This window comes from Triturus cristatus, chromosome 5_2 (genome assembly GCF_964204655.1).
Source record: "Triturus cristatus chromosome 5_2, aTriCri1.1, whole genome shotgun sequence".
NCBI lineage: Eukaryota > Metazoa > Chordata > Amphibia > Caudata > Salamandridae > Triturus > Triturus cristatus.
The window spans coordinates 315,402,946-315,421,056 of NC_140588.1; positions in this window are offsets into that span (position 1 = coordinate 315,402,946).

Below are 18,111 nucleotides of genomic sequence, written 5' to 3' on the forward strand. Positions count from 1 at the left end.
TGCTCTGCTGACCTGGCTCTCTCCCTCTAAAGCAACTCTGCTGACCTGGTTTCTCTGGCTCTAGAGCAGTTCTGCTGACCTAGTTCTTAGGCTACAAAGCAGCACTGCTGATCTGGTTCTCTGGCTCTACAACAGCTCTGGTGACCTGGTTCTCTGGCTCTAAAGCAGCTCTGCTGACCCGGTTCTATGGCCCTAAAGCAGTTCTGCTGACATGGTTCTCTGACTCTAGAGCAGCTCTGCTGACCTGGTTTTCTCCCTCTAAAGCAGCTCTGCTGACCTGGTTCTTAGGCTCTAGAGCAGCTCTGCTGACCTGGTTCTCTGGCTCTAAAGCAGCTCTGCTGACCTGGTTCTATTGCTCTAAAGCTGACCTGGTTCTATGGCTCTAAAGCAGCTCTGCTGGCCTGGTTCTCTGGCTCTAGAGCAGCTCTGCTGAACTGTTTCTCTGGCTCTAAAGCAGCTCTACTGAACTGGTTCTCTGGCTCTAAAGCAGCTCTACTGGCCTGGTTCTCTGGCTCTAAAGCAGCTTTGCTGACCTGGTTTCTCTGCCTCTACAGCAGCTCTACTGACCTGGTTCTCTGGCTCTAGAGCAGCTCTGCTGACCTAGTTCTTAGGCTCTAGAGCAGCTCTGATGACCTGGTTCTCTGGCTCTACAACAGCTCTGCTGACCAGGTTCTCTGGCTCTAAAGCAGCTCTGCTGACCCGGTTTTATGGCTCTAAAGCAGTTCTGCTGACCTGGTTCTCTGGCTCTAGAGCAGCTCTGCTGACCTGGTCCCTTGGCTCTAAAGCAGCTCTACTGACCTGGTTCTCTCCCTCTAAAGAAGATCTGCTCTCCTGGTTCTCTCACTCTAAAGTAGCTCTACTGACCTGGTTTCTCTGGCTCTACAGCATCTCTGCTGACCTGGTTCTCTGGCTCTACAGCAGCTCTGCTGACCTGGTTCTTAGACTCTAGAGCAGCTCTGCTGACCTGGTTTTCTGGCTCTGAAGCAGCTCTGCTGACCTGGTGCTATGGCTCTAAAGCAACTCTGCTGACCTGGTTCTCTGGCTCTAAAGCAGCTCTGCTGGCCTGGTTCTCTGGCTCTAAAGCAGCTCTGCTGACCTGGTTCTCTCCCTCTAAAGCAGCTCTGCTGACCAGGTTTCTCTGGCTCTACAACAGCTCTACTGACTGGGTTCTCTGGTTCCAGAGCAGCTCTGCTGACCTAGTTCTTAGGCTCTAGAGCAGCTCTGCTGACCTGTTTCTCTGGCTCTACAACAGCTCTGCTGACCCGGTTCTATGGCTCTAAAGCAGTTCTGCTGACTTGGTTCTATGGCTCTAGAGCAGCTCTGCTGACATGGTCCCTTGGCTCTAAAGCAGCTCTGCTGACCTGGTTCTCTCACTCTAAAGCAGCTCTGCTGACCTGGTTCTTTGGCTCTAGAGCAACTCTGCTGACCTGGTTCTCTGGCTCTAAACTAGCTCTGCTGACCTAGTTGTCCTCTAAATCATTACTGCTGACCTGGTTCTCTGCCTCTAGAGCAGCTCTGCTGACCTGGTTCTATGGCTCTAAAGCTGCTCTGCTGACCTGGTTCTCTGGCTCTAGAGCAGCTCTGCTGACTTGGTTCTCTGGCTCTAAAGCAGCTCTGCTAGCCTGGCTCTCTCCCTCTAACGCAACTCTGCTGACCTGGTTTCTCTGGCTCTAGAGCAGTTCTGCTGACCTGGTTCTCTGGCTCCAAAGCAGCTCTGCTGACCTGGTTCTTTCCCTCTAAAGCAGCTCTGCTGACCTGGTTCTCTGCTTCTAGAGCAGCTCTGCTGACCTGGTTCTCTGGCTCTAAAGCAGCTCTGCTGACCTGGTTCTATAGCTCTAAAGCAACTCTGCTGACCTGGTTCTCTGGCTCTAGAGCAGCTCTGCTAACCTGGTTCTCTGGCTCTAAAGCAGCTCTGCTGACCTGGTTCTCTTCCTCTAAAGCGCTCTGCAGACCTGGTTCTCTGGTTCTAAAGCAGTTCTGATGACCTGGTTCTCTGCCTCTAGAGCAGCTCTAATGACCTGGTTCTGTGGCTCTAAAGAAGCTCTGCTGACCTGGTTCTCTGGCTCTAGAACAGCTCTGCTGACCTGGTTTCTCTGGCTCTACAGCAGCTCTGCTGACCTGGTTCTCGGCCTCTAGAAAAGCTCAGCTGACCTGGGTCTCTGGCTCTAGACCAGCTCTGCTGACCTGGGTCTCTGGTTCTAGAGCAGCTCTGCTGATCTGCTTCTTAGGCTCGAGAGCAGCTATGCTGACCTGGTTTTCTGGCTCTACAACGGCTCTGCTGACCTGGTTTCTTTGGCTCTACAGCAGCTCTGCTGACCTGGTTATGACTTCACGAAAATATATTTAAAAATAATATAAGTTTATTATAAGTACAAATAGTTATTATTTTTATGAATATCTTAGCTAATCTCTTGCCCTAATATGTATATTAAAGACACATAGATAATATTTTGGAACATGATTTTTTTTGCGGGAGTCACGCATGTATATGACGTCACGCGGGACCCGCCACCGCGCAAGCATCTCGTGCCGTAATGCGCATGTGTCGTGAATGCGCGGGAGCAGGAGTCACGGACTGGTCGCATACCAATCTCGCACATCACGTAATATTAAATGTATATGATGTAACTGAAAAACACGCAGCCATCGCACACCGTACACGGATCCTTCACAACTTTTCTAAAATGGTTTCTAGAATCCACGCACCCACCGTGATGTGTACGGTTTGAGTGCGCGACTCCGAAAAAAAAATTGATTTTTTTTTTTAAAGAAAATAATATTCATATATTAAAATAAAAAATGAAAACAAAAAAATTAATCAATATTTCAGATTGAATGTTTTTTAAAAATATTTTTTGCAATTTTCAGAAAAATAAATAATGTTATTTAATGAATAAAATATTTATAAATAAACAGTTAAAAAACTGTAGAAAATCAGTACAGAAAAATAGGTATAACTACTATCACACTTAAAAATTAGCATTTAAAAAAGCTTTGAAATTCACTGAAAAAAACCAAAGGTTTCAGAGACGTTATAGTTAGAAATTAGCATTTAAAAAAGCTTTGAAATTCACAGAAAAAAAACCATAGGTTTCAGGGGTGTTATAGTTAGCTGGCCATTTCACTCATACAAAACCATAGAAATTCTTCTGTTATAGTTAGTTCTGCTAACTATAACTCGCGCGCCCACAATGCACTGCTGATGATGTCACATATTGCATCATTCATGACATGGTCAGTGACATCACTGATGACATCTCAAATGACATTACTGATGACATCACTGCTCGTGAATAAACGCGCTACCTTATATAATCCCATACAACATGACAAACAACATGTACACCTAGCAGACACAACAACACTACGTACTGTGGGAACCGTGGCTAGCCATGTACAGAAACAAAACATAGCACCTCTGCCACACAATTCAGAATGCGGGGAGAGATGGGAGCAAAGTATGTGCGAAGGTGGCAAGAGATTCTGAATTATAAAAGTATACAATGCAAAGTATTGAGGGGATGTGCCAGATAGACTTGAGTATGCAGAGCACAGACATTTACATGTCAACATACACTGATGGTCTATTGGGTGAAGTCGACAGTGGACGCAACCATGATAGTACAGTTAGTAGGGAAGATTATGAAAACATAGCGCGTACGTGCCCCCTCCCCCCAAATCTTTAGCGTAGTGGGCTGGCTCGGCGTACGCAAGGCTAGCATAGGGGTATGAATAAAAGGCACGTTTCTCTGGGTGTGGTTCTCTTCCAGAATGGCGAACATGTCTGTCAGGTCTGCCCAGCTTACACCGCCACAAGGCTGACGCCATGAGCGAAGGTGACTGCGGGAATAATGATCTCAGCCTGCTGCTACCCAGAAACCGTCATGGCCGCTGCGAGGCACATATGCCCCACAGTTCACCTTTCGACACCGTCGTATGTGTAAGAGGGCCCACCACGTGCCGGCGGACGCTTTTGGGCCAAGGTCTGCGAGCTGGGAAGGCTCCTGAGATCAACGCTGGCTCCCGCGACACAGGCGGACAGCGCCCAGCCTGAGGCCCAGCACCGTGGAGTGCTCTGTATACTACTAACACAGTAGTCGAAGAGGTACCAACAGTGGAACGGTGTCTTGATCCCACAATGGACGATGTTAGAAGTGCATCTGAGAGTGCAGATGAAGGTACTAATTTCGACCAGCTGTAACCAACTCTAGGTCCTAACAGTGGAACGGTGTCTTGATACCACAATGGATGATGTTAGAACTACATCTGAGAGTGGAGATGAAGGTACTCCCTTCGACCATGTGCAAGCAACTCTAGGTCCCAACAGTGGAACGGTGTCTTGATCGCACAATGGACGATGTCCGATATTACCTGCGGCTTGTGAATTTTCACAGAAGTCCCTGCGTTGATGTTCATCAGACTCTGTGCTTCCGTAGCTAAGTGCTGCAAATGATTATTGTGCTTGGTTGACACCAGTCAGTGGAGTACACCATGGTACAGCAGATCCGAACAGTGGAACGGGGTCTTGATCCCAAAATGGATGATATACGATATTACGTGCTGCTTGGTTTTCACAGAAGTCCCTGCGTTGACATGCATCAGACTCTGTGTTTCCGTAGCTAAGTGCTGCACATGATTATTGTGCTTGGTTGACACCAGTCGGTGGAGTACACCGCAGTACAGCAGGTCCGAATAGTGGAACGGAGTCTTGATCCCAAAATGGACGATGTACGATATTACGTGCTGCTTGGTTTTCACAGAACTCCTTCCGTTGAGGTGCATCAGACTCTGTGCTTCCGTAGCTAAGTGCTGTACATGATTATTGGGGTTGGCTGGCTGCAGTCGGTGGAGTACACCGCGTTACAGCAGGTCCGAACAGTGGAACGGGGTCTTGATCCCACAATGGACGATGTTAGAACTGTATCTGAGAGTGGAGATGAAGGCACTCCCTGCGACCAGGTGCAAGCAACTCTAGGTCCCAACAGTGGAACAGTGTCTTGATCCCAAAATGGACGATGTCCGATATTACTTGCTGCTTGGTTTTGACAGAACTCGCTCCGTTGAGATGCATCAGACTCTGTGCTTCCGTAGCTAACTGCTGCACATGATTATTGGGCTTGGTTGACTGCACTCGGTGGATTACACTGTGGTACAGCAGGTCGGAACAGTGAAACAGGATCTTGATTCTGTGATTGAGGATGTCAGAAGTTAAAGTTTGTGATGATTTCTGTGTACTCACTCCGATCAGGTGCAATCAACTGCGTGCTTCCGAATCCATCGGCACGTGGCTGTGAGGCGTATTATAATGACAACCGCCTCTGGCGTACAGTGCGGTCAGCAGGGCTCACAATTCAGATCAAGTGGTGATTGTTTAATTAGAGAATCCAGTAGGCAACTAACTACAACGTCTATTGAAATATACACAATAGCATTTTAGTATACTTGCTTGAAGAAGTTTTGTAAGATGACTTATAGGTCTAGTACAATGAACAAATTCTTCTTGGTAGTGGTAAAGAACACTGAATAACAGTGTACAGAGTGGACAGCAGAGATCGCAATTCGAATTGTTTTGATTTATTTATTGCAGAGTTTTGTGTAATTTATGTTGTTGTATTTTGTGAAGAGGACGTGAGAAAAAGTATTCATGGAAGACTGTGCTCACTACTGCCTTCAATTTACACTGCAGACAGCAGTGTTCACAATTCAGATCGAGTCGCTATTGTAGATGACGCAGTCCTGTAGGCAAAAGACATTGCTCCAGTGCGCTCTGTCCGCACCATGCATATGCATCATCACAGGATCCGCACACAGTTTTTGTTGCTTCACTTAAGGCTAACTGGGCCGCTCAAGTCAACGCCACATGGCTGTGGGCCTTTGCTGACCACTCTCTGGCCTACACTGCAGACAGCAGTGTTTGCAATTCAGATTGAGTAGCTATTGCAGATCATGTAGTGTTGTAGGCAACAGACATTGCTCTTAGTACGGCCCGCCCGCAGCACGCATCATCGCTGGCTGTGCACATGCTGAATGCTTTTGAGGTGGCTATCTAAGTGCACTAGACCTGAAGGACCCTTTATGATACAATCTTTTTGTGTATTATTTCAGATCTACTGCCTGTATCTCAGTATACCACAAGTTATGGTTCTTTTACAATAGAATCTTTTCTGTATTATTTGAGATGTCATCAGTGATGTCATGAGTGATGTTACTGACCATGTCATGAGTGATGTAATATGTGACGTCATCAGCAGTGCATTGCGGGCGCGCAAGTTATAGTTAGCTGAACTAACTAATAACGGGGGAATTTCCATGGTTTTGTACGAGTGAAATGTCCAACTAACTATAACGCCCCTGAAACCTATGGTTTTTCAGAGAATATATATATATATATTATCTACTGGTGGTCGCCAGTAGATAGTTATAGTTAGGACCTAGTTTCCATAGGAAAAGCGTATTTTCTTTTCACAATAACTTTGGCTCCGGTTGACCAATGATCGAGTAATTTTCAAAACTTGTGGCCCGCTCCGGTCAGCTCCTATCCTGAAAGTTTCGCGGTGATTCGCCAAGAGGGGGCTGAGAAAAAAGGGAGGTCCCAAAACATGTTTTCACCATGTTATTTCCCATAGGAAACTTTAGACACGACTACAGCCCAATCTGCTAAACGTAATTACACCAAATTTGGCAAAAAGGTAGATCTTGGTTCGGAAGGAGACATTTTTTCAAATGGTGTAAATCCGTTCAGTAGCTTCTGAGATATTCAAAAAATAGAGGTCAAAAAAGCAATTTCCCATAGGAAACTTTAGACACGGTTACAGCTGAAACTGCTGAACGGAATTACACCAAATTTGGCAAAACGGTAGTGCTTGGTTCATAAAGCGACCTTTTTATTTAAATGGTATAAATCCGTTCAGTAGTTTTCAAAATATTAAAGGAAAACATCTTTATGTATCTGGGCAGGACTTAACTACACAAGCACGAGCTTGGCTCTAATTGGCTGCCAACACTTCAATCCAGGAAGTATTGGCAGTCATCTTGGTGCAATGCTTTTTAGGTCTCACCTAGCGACGCAGCGCATGTGCTGCACACTACACAAACAACACTGCACTGCCCTAAACCCTGAAACACTACCCCAGCACGACTCCCTTCACTGCCCAAACACCACTGCACTGCCCTAAACACTGAAACACCACCCCCAGCATGACCCCGTACACTGCCTGAACACCACTGCACAGCCCTAATCCCTGAAACACCACCCAAAGCAGGACCTCTACATTGTCCGAACACCACTGCACTGCCCTAAACCCTGAAACACTACCCCCAGCAAGACCCCCTACACTGCCCAAATATCGCTGCCCTAAACCCTGAAACACCATCCCCAGCACGACCCCTACACTACCCGAACACCACTGCACTGCCCTAAACCCTGAAACACCATCCCCAGAACGACCCCCTACACTGCCCGATCACCACCGCACTGCCCTAAACCCTGAAACACCAGCCCCAGCATGACCTCCTACACTGCCCGAACACCACTGCACTGCCCTAAACCCTGAAAAACCAGCCCCAGCACAACCCCCTAAACTGCCTGAACACCACTGCACTGCCCAAAACCATGAATCACCAGCCCCAGCACGACCCCCTACACCATGCCCGAACACAACTGGACTGCCCTAAACCCTGAAACACCAGTCCCAGCACGACCCCCTACACTGCCCGAACACCACTGCACTGCCCTAAACCCTAAAACACTACCCCCAGCACCACTCCCTATGCTACCTGAACACCACTGTACTACCCTAAACCCTAAATCACTACCCCCAGCACGACCCCAAACACTACCAAAACACCACTGCACTGCCCTAAACCCTAAAACACTACTCCAGCATGACCCCGTACACTACCAAAACACCACTGCACTGCCCTAAACCCTAAAACACTACCCCCAGCACAACCCCATACACTACCCAAACACCACTGCACTTTCCTAAACCCTAAAACACTACCCCAGCACGAACCTCTACACTACCCAAACACCACTGCACTGCCCTAAACCCTAAAACACTACCCCCAGCATGACCCCCTATACTAACCAAAGACCACTGCACTACCATAAACCCTACAAAACTACCCCCAGCACGACGCCCTACACTACCCAAACACCACTGCACTACCATAAACCCTAAAACACGACCCCCTACACTACACAAACACTGCTGCACAACCCTAAAACACTACCCCCAGCACGACCCCTACACTACACAAACACCACTGCACAACCCTAAAACACTACCCCCTACACTACACAAACACCACTGCACTACCCTAAACCCTAAAACACTACCCCAGCACGTCCCCTACACTACCCAAACACCACTGCACTACTCTAAAACCTAAAACACTACCCCCAGCAGTACCCCCTACACTACCCAAACACCACTGCACTACATTAAACCCTAACCACTACCCCCAGCACAACCCCCTATACTACCCAAACACCGATGCACTACCCTAAACCCTAAAACACTCCCCCAGCATGACTCCCTACACTACCCAAACACCACTGCATTACCCTAAACCCTAAACCTACCCCCAGCACGACCCAATACACTACCCAAACACCACTGCACTACCCTAAACCCTAAATCTACCCCCAGCATGACCCCCTACACTACCCAAACACCACTGCACTACCCTAAACCCTAAATCTACCCTCAGCACAACCCCTTACACTATCCAAACACCACTGCACTGCCCTAAACCCTGAAACACCACCCCCAGAACGACCCCCTACACTGCCCGATCACCACTGCACTGCCCTAAACCCTGAAACACCAGCCCCAGCATGACCTCCTACACTGCGCGAACATCACTGCAGTGCCCTAAACCCTGAAAAACCAGCCCCAGCACAACCCACTACACTGCCCAAACACCACTGCACTGCCCAAAACCATGAATCACCAGCCCCAGCACGACCCCCTACACCATGCCCGAACACAACTGGACTGCCCTAAACCCTGAAACACCAGTCCCAGCACGACCCCCTACACTGCCCGAACACCACTGCACTGCCCTAAACCCTAAAACACTACCCCCAGCACCACTCCCTATGCTACCTGAACACCACTGTACTACCCTAAACCCTAAATCACTACCCCCAGCACGACCCCATACACTACCAAAACACCACTGCACTGCCCTAAACCCTAAAACACTACCCCAGCACGACCCTGTACACAACCAAAACACCACTGCACTGCCCTAAACCCTAAAACACTACCCCCAGCACGACCCCCTACACTACCCAAACACCACTGCACTTCCCTAAACCCTAAAACACTATCCCCAGCACGACCCTCTACACTACCCAAACACCACTGCACTGCCCTAAACCCTAAAACACTACCCCCAGCATGACCCCCTATACTAACCAAAGACCACTACACTACCATAAACCCTATAAAACTACCCCCAGCACGACGCCCTACACTACCCAAACACCACTGCACTACCATAAACCCTAAAACACTACCCCCGCATGACCCCCTACACTACCGAAAGACCACTGCACTACCCTAAACCCTAAAACACGACCCCCTACACTACACAAACACTGCTGCACAACCCTAACACTACCCCCAGCACGACCCCCTACACTACACAAACACCACTGCACAACCCTAAAACACTACCCCCTACACTACACAAACACCACTGCACTACCCTAAACCCTAAAACACTACCCCAGCATGTCCCCTACACTACCCAAACACCACTGCACTACTCTAAAACCTAAAACACTACCGCCAGCAGTACCCCCTACACTACCCAAACATCACTGCACTACCCTAAACCCTAAAACACTACTGCCAGCAGTACCCCCTACACTACCCAAACACCATTGCACTACCCTAAACCACTACCTCCAGCAGTACCCCCTACACTACCCAAACACCACTGCACTACATTAAACCCCAACCACTACCCCCAGCACAACCCCCTACACTACCCAAACACCACTGCATTACCCTAAACCCTACAACACTCCCCCAGCACGACTCCCTACACTACCCAAACACCACTGCACTACCCTAAACCCTAAACCTACCCCCAGCACGACCCAATACACTACCCAAACACCACTGCACTACCCTAAACCCTAAATCTACCCCCAGCATGACCCCCTACACTACCCAAACACCACTGCACTACCCTAAACACTAAATCTACCCTCAGCACAACCCCTTACACTATCCAAACACCACTGCACTTCCCTAAACCCTAAAACACTACCCCCAGCACAACCCCCTACACTACACCAATACCACTGCACTACCCTAAACCCTAAAACACTACCCCAGTACAACCCCTACACTACCCTAATACCACTGCACTGTCCTAAACCCTGAAACACCACCCCCAGAACGACCCCCTACACTGCCCGATCACCACTGCACTGCCCTAAACCCTGAAACACCAGCCCCAGCATGACCTCCTACACTGCCCGAACACCACTGCACTGCCCTAAACCCTGAAAAACCAGCCCCAGCACAACCCCCTACACTGCCCAATCACCACTGCACTGCCCAAAACCATGAAACACCAGCCCCAGCACGACACCCTACACTGCCCGAACACAACTGGACTGCCCTAAACCCTGAAACACCTGTCCCAGCACGACCCCCTACACTGCCCGAACACCACTGCACTGCTCTAAACCCTAAAACACTACCCCCAGCATGACCCCATACACTACCAAAACACCACTACACTGCCCTAAACCCTAAAACAGTACCCCCAGCACGACCCCGTACACTACCAAAACACCACTGCACTGCCCTAAACCCTAAAACACTACCCCCAGCACGACCCCCTACACTACCCAAACACCACTGCACTTCCCTAAACCCTAAAACACTACCCCCAGCACGACCCTCTACACTACCCAAACACCACTGCACTGCCCTAAACCCTAAAACACTACCCCCAGCATGACCCCCTATACTAACCAAAGACCACTACACTATCATAAGCCCTATAAAACTACCCCCAGCACGACGCCCTACACTACCCAAACACAACTGCACTACCATAAACCCTAAAACACTACCCCGCATGACCCCCTACACTACCCAAAGACCACTGCACTACCCTAAACCCTAAAACACGACCCCCTACACTACACAAACACTGCTGCACTACCCTAGACCCTAAAACACTACCCCACCACGACCCCCTACACTACACAAACACCGCTGCACAACCCTAAAACACTACCCCCTACACTACACAAACACCACTGCACTACCTTAAACCCTAAAACACTAGCCCAGCACGACCCCCTACACTACCCAAACACCACTGCACTACTCTAAAACCTAAAACACTACCCCCAGCAGTACCCCCTACACTACCCAAACATCACTGCACTACCCTAAACCCTAAAACACTACCTCCGGCAGTACTCTTTACACCACCCAAACACCATTGCACTACCCTAAACCCTAAACACTACCTCCAGCAGTACCCCCTACACTACCCAAACACCACTGCACTACCCTAAACCCTAACCACTACCCCCAGAACAGCCCCCTACACTACCCAAACACCACTGCACTACCCTAAACCCTAAAACACTCCCCCAGCACGACTCCCTATACTACCCAAACACCACTGCACTACCCTAAACCTACCCCCAGCACGACCCAATACACTACTCAACTACCACTGCACTACCCTAAACCCTAAATCTACACCCAGCACGACCCCCTACACTACCCAAACACCACTGCACTACTCTAAAACCTAAAACACTACCGCCAGCAGTACCCCCTACACTACCCAAACATCACTGCACTACCCTAAACCCTAAAACACTACTGCCAGCAGTACCCCCTACACTACCCAAACACCATTGCACTACCCTAAACCACTACCTCCAGCAGTACCCCCTACACTACCCAAACACCACTGCACTACATTAAACCCCAACCACTACCCCCAGCACAACCCCCTACACTACCCAAACACCACTGCACTACCCTAAACCCTACAACACTCCCCCAGCACGACTCCCTACACTACCCAAACACCACTGCACTACCCTAAACCCTAAACCTACCCCCAGCACGACCCAATACACTACCCAAACACCACTGCACTACCCTAAACCCTAAATCTACCCCCAGCATGACCCCCTACACTACCCAAACACCACTGCACTACCCTAAACACTAAATCTACCCTCAGCACAACCCCTTACACTATCCAAACACCACTGCACTTCCCTAAACCCTAAAACACTACCCCCAGCACAACCCCCTACACTACACCAATACCACTGCACTACCCTAAACCCTAAAACACTACCCCAGTACAACCCCTACACTACCCTAATACCACTGCACTGTCCTAAACCCTGAAACACCACCCCCAGAACGACCCCCTACACTGCCCGATCACCACTGCACTGCCCTAAACCCTGAAACACCAGCCCCAGCATGACCTCCTACACTGCCCGAACACCACTGCACTGCCCTAAACCCTGAAAAACCAGCCCCAGCACAACCCCCTACACTGCCCAATCACCACTGCACTGCCCAAAACCATGAAACACCAGCCCCAGCACGACACCCTACACTGCCCGAACACAACTGGACTGCCCTAAACCCTGAAACACCTGTCCCAGCACGACCCCCTACACTGCCCGAACACCACTGCACTGCTCTAAACCCTAAAACACTACCCCCAGCATGACCCCATACACTACCAAAACACCACTACACTGCCCTAAACCCTAAAACAGTACCCCCAGCACGACCCCGTACACTACCAAAACACCACTGCACTGCCCTAAACCCTAAAACACTACCCCCAGCACGACCCCCTACACTACCCAAACACCACTGCACTTCCCTAAACCCTAAAACACTACCCCCAGCACGACCCTCTACACTACCCAAACACCACTGCACTGCCCTAAACCCTAAAACACTACCCCCAGCATGACCCCCTATACTAACCAAAGACCACTACACTATCATAAGCCCTATAAAACTACCCCCAGCACGACGCCCTACACTACCCAAACACAACTGCACTACCATAAACCCTAAAACACTACCCCGCATGACCCCCTACACTACCCAAAGACCACTGCACTACCCTAAACCCTAAAACACGACCCCCTACACTACACAAACACTGCTGCACTACCCTAGACCCTAAAACACTACCCCACCACGACCCCCTACACTACACAAACACCGCTGCACAACCCTAAAACACTACCCCCTACACTACACAAACACCACTGCACTACCTTAAACCCTAAAACACTAGCCCAGCACGACCCCCTACACTACCCAAACACCACTGCACTACTCTAAAACCTAAAACACTACCCCCAGCAGTACCCCCTACACTACCCAAACATCACTGCACTACCCTAAACCCTAAAACACTACCTCCGGCAGTACTCTTTACACCACCCAAACACCATTGCACTACCCTAAACCCTAAACACTACCTCCAGCAGTACCCCCTACACTACCCAAACACCACTGCACTACCCTAAACCCTAACCACTACCCCCAGAACAGCCCCCTACACTACCCAAACACCACTGCACTACCCTAAACCCTAAAACACTCCCCCAGCACGACTCCCTATACTACCCAAACACCACTGCACTACCCTAAACCTACCCCCAGCACGACCCAATACACTACTCAACTACCACTGCACTACCCTAAACCCTAAATCTACACCCAGCACGACCCCCTACACTACCCAAACACCACTGCACTACCCTAAACCCTAAATCTACCCTCAGCACAACCCCCTACACTATCCAAACACCACTGCACTACCCTAAACCCTAAAACACTACCCCCAGCACAACCCCCTACACTACACCAACACCACTGCACTACCCTAAACCCTAAAACACTACCCCAGCACAACCCCCTACACTACCCAAACACCACTGCACTACCCTAATCCCTAAAACACTACCTCCAGCATGACCCCCTACACTACCCAAACACCACTGCATTGCCCTAAACCCTAAAACACTACCCCAGCACGACCCCCTACACTACAGAAACACCACTGCACTGCCCTAAACCCTAAAACACTACCCCCAGCCTGACCCCCTACAATACTCAAACACCATTGCACTACCCTAAACCCTAACTCTACCCCAAGCACGACCCCCTACACTACACAAATATCACTGCACTACCCTAAACCCTAAAACACTATCACCAGCACGACCCCCTACACTAAACTAACACTACTGCACTACCCTAAACCCTAAAACACTAACCCCAGCACGACCCCCTACACTACACAAACACCACTGCACTACCCTAAACCCTAAACCACTACCCTCAGCATGACCCCCTACACTACCCACACACCACTGCACTACCCTAAACCCTAGAAAAGTAACCACCACCCCATGCCCAATCCCCCTTACCTCTCACTCCTCGTGGTTCCTCTCTCCTCGTGGTTCCTGCTTCATGTTGTCTCTGAGGGGCGGTGCACATTGTTGTGGGGAACAGAACAGCCTCTGTTTCCTTACAACGACGTGGATCGTCTACATTTCTTAAGCACTCATGGTCATTTACCATACATACCTTTACAACAAAATTCAATGTAAAGGCATGCATGGTAAACGACAATGCGTTCTAAAAAATGCGCAATAATGACTTCACGATGTACAACGCTTGCTTGGTAATGTATGCATTGTAATGGTATCACAAAGTAAAAAAGATGTTGTAACGGCTGTTTACCGATCGAAGCTGGCCCCTGTTCTTCAGTGAGTCGTTTATTTGATAAATTAGGAGGAAGGAATGTGGTTTTTTTACCGAAAAGTGCATTCCCAGCTGTTGAATTGTGAAAGTGTCTGCGTGGTCCGGTTCCACTTCCGGTGAGAGAGTGGAAGAGCCTGTTTGGATCAAAAGGGGTTCTGCTATTGGACGGGGCTGGTGCGACACATCATCAGAAAACACAGCTAATGGAAAGCGTTGTCCCCGAAGTGTGGCATCCATCGCAGGTCCTCATGAGGACCGTTGTAGCACTAATTCTACATTTTGGAACTAGGGCATTTTAACCTTGTTGTTCCTGCCAGAGACAAAGAGAAGATCCTGTGTTATTCAGTGCCCTCATTACCTTTTCTGTGGGTAGTGGTGCTTGTCACTTTGCTGCCCCGCTGGTGCACATGACTGGGCTCCCCACCTCGTGTGCCATCTGCAGGGCCTCTGCCCTCTGATCACTGATATCGGTTTCTGGAGTGGCAACATAAACAGTTGCTCCCAAAGGACTAGCCTGAACACTTAGGTGAATATCCCCTGTGCCAGCATTCCGCAGAAATTCTTTCCTAGCTCTCCCACGTCGATGACAATGTCATAATAGCACGGCTCCGCTCGTGACACCGTATGACGTCATAGGAGCCATAAGAGGACCTCGTCGGCGTGCTGACGTCAGTTCCACCCATTTTTTCCATGCCACCGAGGCAACAGGCGGACCGAGACATTTTCACATGTATACATAGTATAATAAATATATATATTTTCACTGAAAAAACCATAGGTTTCAGGCACATTATAGTTAGGAATTAGCATTTAAAAACCTTAGAAATTCAGTGAAAAAAACATAGGTTTCAGGGGCGTTATAGTTAGTTGGACATTTCACTCTTACAAAACCATAGAAATTCCCCTATTACAGTTAGTTCAGCTAACTATAACTCGTGCGCCCGCAATGCACTGCTGATGATGTCACATATTACATCACTCATGACATGGTCAGTGACATCACTCATGACATCACTGATGACATCTCAAATGACATCACTGATGACATCAAGCAGTGAATGTGTGTTTTTCTGAAAATTAAATATGTTTTATATATGTATATCTCAAGGTCGATGGAAGAATAAATGGGTATATAATTGTCTACATGGATAATTGTTTTTGTAAAATTGATTGTATAACTGACTGATTAAGTGTATCTTAGTGAATACATGGGTTAGTGAGTAATGTTTAAATATGTAAATATCTGTATCAGTCTCTCACGTTGTGTATAAGTGGCTGCATGGGTTGGTGAGTAGCTACATGAGTGTCTATATGGGTTATCAGTTGGTTTTTTGAGTATCAGTATGAGTGTCTGAGTGTCTGTATGGTTTGGTGTGGAGTATTACTTAGTGCATAGATGCATGAATGAGTGACTCACTGTTTGTATGTGCTGAAGACAGCATGTGTGCAGGACTGTATAGGTGATGAGTGTGTGTATGGGTGTGTTAGTGAGTGAATGACTGTCTCAATAGTGTCTTTATGAGTAACTACATATGTTTTAAACTAGTATATGTGAGTATTGGTGTATATAAGTGAGTATATGTGAGAGTGAGAGATTGGAAGAGTTCCTGTATAATTAAGTAGGTGTTTCTATAAGTGATTGTTTAAGAGAGTAAGTATGTGTACTTTTCTGTAGAAGTAAGTGTGGCATTGTGTGTATAACTGTATATGCAAGTAAATGGATGTTTGATACTTTGTTTGCATGTGTGACTATGTATGTGAGTAACTCTATGGATGAGTGGCAGTGTGTAACAGGATGTATAGGTGTATGAGTACATGTATGAGTGACTGTAGGTGAATGAGTGGATGTGTGTGTAGATCTTGGAATTACTGAATAGGTGTGTTGTAACTGGTATTGGTATGTCCATTGTTTTGAAAATGTTAGTTTGTATTTTTGAGTGTGTGTATCAAAGGTTGTATTAGGGTGAGGGGAGGTCTGCGATTCTATCACAAGGATGATGTCATCAGTGATGTCATTTGAGATTTGATGTCAGGAGTGATGTCACTGACCATGTCATGAGTGATGTAATATGTGACGTCATCAGCAGTGCATTGCAGGCGCGCAAGTTATAGTTAGCTGAACTAACTATAACGGGGGACTTTCTATGGTTTTGTACGAGTGAAATGTCCAACTAACTATAACGCCCCTGAAACCTATGGTTTTTTCAGTGAATATATATAGATTTGTTTCCTTTAAAATGCTGCCTATTCCCATGGCAACGCGTCATGTGATCAAGGCCCGAGTGGCAGTCGAAACGCGTTATGGCGGACAGGCTTGAAGAATATTAAAATAAGGTAAATTTGATTGGCACCAACTTCTGGGTCCGCTCCTCGTCCTTCTCTACCCGAGTGAGGCAGTGACAAAAGGAGATTTACGTGCATATATATATATATATCACTGAAAAAACCATAGGTTTCACACACGTTATAGTTAGGATTTAGCATTTAAAAAACCTTGCAAATTCAGTGAAAAAACCATAGGTTTCACACACGTTATAGTTAGGGGACATTTCACTCATAAAAAACCATTGAAATTCCCCCGTTATAGTTAGTTCAGCTAACTATAACTCGCGCACCCGCAATCCACTGCTGATGACGTCACATATTACATCACTCATGACATGGTCAGTGACATCACTGCACAACTGCACAACCCTAAAACACTACCCCCTACACTACACAAACACCACTGCACTACCCTAAACCCTAAAACACTACCCCAGCATGTCCCCTACACTGTCATTTGAGATGTCATCAGTGATGTCATGAGTGATGTCACTGACCATGTCATGAGTGATGTAATATGTGACGTCATCAGCAGTGGATTGCGGGTGCGCGAGTTATAGTTAGCTGAACTAACTATAACGGGGGAATTTCAATGGTTTTTTATGAGTGAAATGTCCCCTAACTATAACGTGTGTGAAACCTATGGTTTTTTCACTGAATTTGCAAGGTTTTTTAAATGCTAAATCCTAACTATAAAGTGTGTGAAACCTATGGTTTTTTCAGTGAATTTGCAAGGTTTTTTAAATGCTAATTCCTAACTATAACGTGTGTGAAACCCATGGTTTTTTCAGTGAATTTGTATGGTTTTTTAAATGCTAATTCTTACCTATAACATGTGTGATTCCCATGGTTTTTTCATTTTTTTTTTTTTACAAATACTTAAATTAAACGTGTTTTATTTTTTTTATTTGCAAGTGTTTTTTTTTTTTTTTTTTTACTTTATATTCTCCTAAAACACTATGCTTAATTT